Here is a 3,450-nt window from a genome sequence, read left to right as displayed (position 1 = left end):
CTGCTAGCCCAGCCCGGGGCTCCCCCCCCAGCCCTGCCGGTGCCCCTCACTCCCAACCCGCAGCCCCTGCCAGCCCAGCCCGGGGCTCCCCCCCCCAGCCCTGCCGGTGCCCCTCACTCCCGACCCGCAGCCCCCTGCTAGCCCAGCCCGGGGCTCCCCCCCAGCCCTGCCGGTGCCCCTCACTCCCGACCCGCAGCCCCCTGCTAGCCCAGCCCGGGGCTCCCCCCCCAGCCCTGCCGGTGCCCCTCACTCCCGACCCGCAGCCCCCTGCTAGCCCAGCCCGGGGCTCCCCCCCCAGCCCTGCCGGTGCCCCTCACTCCCAACCCGCAGCCCCTGCCAGCCCAGCCCGGGGCTCCCCCCCCAGCCCTGCCGGTGCCCCTCACTCCCGACCCGCAGCCCCCTGCTAGCCCAGCCCGGGGCTCCCCCCCAGCCCTGCCGGTGCCCCTCACTCCCGACCCGCAGCCCCTGCCAGCCCAGCCCCAGAGCTGACGCTGGGACCTTCCCTAATCCTGCCCCAGACGAGCCCGTTGTCAGGGTGGCGACAAAATAAATAGATGGGACTTGAGCAATACGGTGCCCCCCGCCCCCCCGTCATCCACTTTTCCATGAACTCCATCCCAGCCCCCCACAGATCCCCCTCCCCTTCTGCCTGTGCCAGCCCCTGCCCCACAGATCCCCCCTCCCATCCCCCTGCCTGTGCCAGCCCCTGCCCCACAGATCCCCCTCCCATCCCCCTGCCTCTGCCAGCCCCTGCCCCACAGATCCCCCCTCCCATCCCCCTGCCTGTGCCAGCCCCTGCCCCACAGATCCCCCTCCCATCCCACTGCCTGTGCCAGCCCCTGCCCCACAGATCCCCCCTCCTGTCCCCCTGCCTGTGCCAGCTCCTGCCCCAGAGATCCCCCCTCCTGTCCCCCTGCCTGTGCCAGCTCCTGCCCCAGAGATCCCCCCTCCCCTCCCCCTGCCTGTTTCAGCCCCTGCCCCACAGATCCCCCCTCCCCTCCCCTTCTGCCTGTGCCAGCCCCTGCCCCACAGATCCCCCTCCCATCCCCCTGCCTGTGCCAGCCCCTGCCCCACAGATCCCCCTCCCATCCCCCTGCCTCTGCCAGCCCCTGCCCCACAGATCCCCCCTCCCATCCCCCTGCCTGTGCCAGCCCCTGCCCCACAGATCCCCCTCCCATCCCCCTGCCTGTGCCAGCCCTGCCCCACAGATCCCCCTCCCGTCCCCCTGCCTGTGCCAGCCCCTGCCCCACAGATCCCCCTCCTGTCCCCCTGCCTGTGCCAGCCCCTGCCCCACAGATCCCCCCTCCTGTCCCCCTGCCTGTGCCAGCCCCTGCCCCACAGATCCCCCTCCCATCCCCCTGCCTGTGCCAGCCCCTGCCCCACAGATCCCCTCCCATCCCACTGCCTGTGCCAGCCCCTGCCCCACAGATCCCCCCTCCTGTCCCCTGCCTGTGCCAGCTCCTGCCCCAGAGATCCCCCCCTCCTGTCCCCCTGCCTGTGCCAGCTCCTGCCCAGAGATCCCCCCTCCCCTCCCCCTGCCTGTTTCAGCCCCTGCCCCCACAGATCCCCCCTCCCCTCCCCCTGCCTGTGCCAGCTCCTGCCCCAGAGATTCCCCCCACCTATTCTCCCTGGGCTGTGCCAGCACCTACCCCACAGATTCACCCTCATCCCTTCCCCGGGTTTTACCAGTCCCTGCCCCACAGATCCGCCCATCCCCTCCCCCCGCCTGTGCCAGGCCCTGCACCAGAGATCCCCCTATCCCCTCCCCGCAGGCTGTGCCAGCCCCCGCCCCACAGATCCCCCCACCCCTCTCTGCTGAGCTGCCCCCCTCTCACCCAGGTGCCGAAACCCTCCCCCCTACAGCCCCAACCTGCTGCGCGCCCACTGGGCAAGTTTTCAAGCAGGCAGATGTGTGTGTGTGTGGGGGGAGTGAAGTGTGGGAGGGTGGGGCCTGGGCTGTGTGACTCGCAGCCCCCCCCATCCCTGCTGGGCTGTGGGGCTGGGAGCTGGGGCTAGCGATGGGGGTGGGGTTCCGGGAATTCGGGGCACTGGGTGTCACCCAGGGCTGACCACAATCTGCATTCCTGGCGTGGTTCTGGGCTGTGCCCAGCCCCTTGGACAACCCCCTTCCGCACACCTGGGGGGCAGGGCCGGATTGCTCATTTCCTCTCCCATCTCTCCCGCCCCCCGCCGCAAGGGGACTGGGATATGGGGCCTTTCCCTCCGGACGGGGGGAGGAAGACCGGCTGGCTCTGGGGTAGGGGGTTCTTTGGCCTCATGTGTGAATGGAGTTTGCCGGGTCTCAGCCCCAGTCCCAGCGGGGACAGCTTCCTCCCCCACCCCCCCGGACACTGACCCCACTCCCTGGATGGACCACAGGGACTCAGCCCCCTCCACACCCATGCTGGGATGGGGGAAACACGGTGAGGGGGGGCATGTATCTGAGCTACGAGACCTCTGCCCTGAGCTGGGACCCAGGTGTCCGGCTGGTGTAATCCTCACTCCCCAGCCGTGAATCTCTGCTCCGGGCTCCTGGCCCTGCCCGAAGGCAGCTGGATGATCCCGCCCCCTTTCCGGAGGGCACAGGACATGTGGCAGGGCCGGGGAAAGGACCCAGGCGTCCTGCCCTCTGCTTTGCCTCTCAGAGGGAATGTGCCCCAATACGTGCTGGTGTAACCTGGGTGAGCACCTGCGGCCCCACCACCCGACAGTCCAGGGAGGTTGTGACCCCCCCACTGCCAGCCAAGGGGCTGGATCTCTGTCCTGGAGACCCCCAGCTGCCGGCCTCCCTGCCCCCCACTCCTTCCCAGTGCCCCCCCCCAGTCCCCAACCTTGTAACCTCCAGCCTCTCCCTAACCTCAGGCCCCCAGACCCACCTCTGCCCCCTTGATCTCACTGACCCTGTCCCCCAGCGCTCTGCCCCAGTAGGCCCACGTCTTGGCCCCTCCCTGCCCCCAGCCCACCCCCCACCCTCCTTGACTTGACTGCCCCAGCCCCTCCATAACCCCAGCCCACCAGCCCCACTAACACCGCCCCTCCCCCCGGTGCCCTCTGACTCCAGCTTCCAGGATCCCTGAGTCTGCATCTCGCAGGGGTGTGAACGGGGAGTTCCCGGCTTTGCTGATTCCCTCCGCTTTGACCTCATGCACCCCACCCCGGTCCGGCCCGGGGATCAGAGCTGTGAACCAATGGACAGATAGTGAGCGTAGCAACCCGGGGAATGGGACTTGTGGCAAAACAGGGGTATAGGAGACTCCCAGTCACTGGGGGATTAGTGGGGAGAACCTGTGGGACTCCCTGCCACTGGGCATCAGCGGGTTTAACCTGAGAGACTCCCGGCCACTGGGGTTAACCCATGGACTTCCCTGCCACTGGGGATTAGCAGTGGTAGCCAGACCCGTTGGGCCAGGCATTGCCCCACTGAGCTCGCACACTGTTACCCAGTGGAAC

This window comes from Emys orbicularis, chromosome 20, assembly GCF_028017835.1.
Source record: "Emys orbicularis isolate rEmyOrb1 chromosome 20, rEmyOrb1.hap1, whole genome shotgun sequence".
In the NCBI taxonomy this organism is placed as follows: domain Eukaryota; kingdom Metazoa; phylum Chordata; order Testudines; family Emydidae; genus Emys; species Emys orbicularis.
This window is presented reverse-complemented; position numbering follows the sequence as displayed.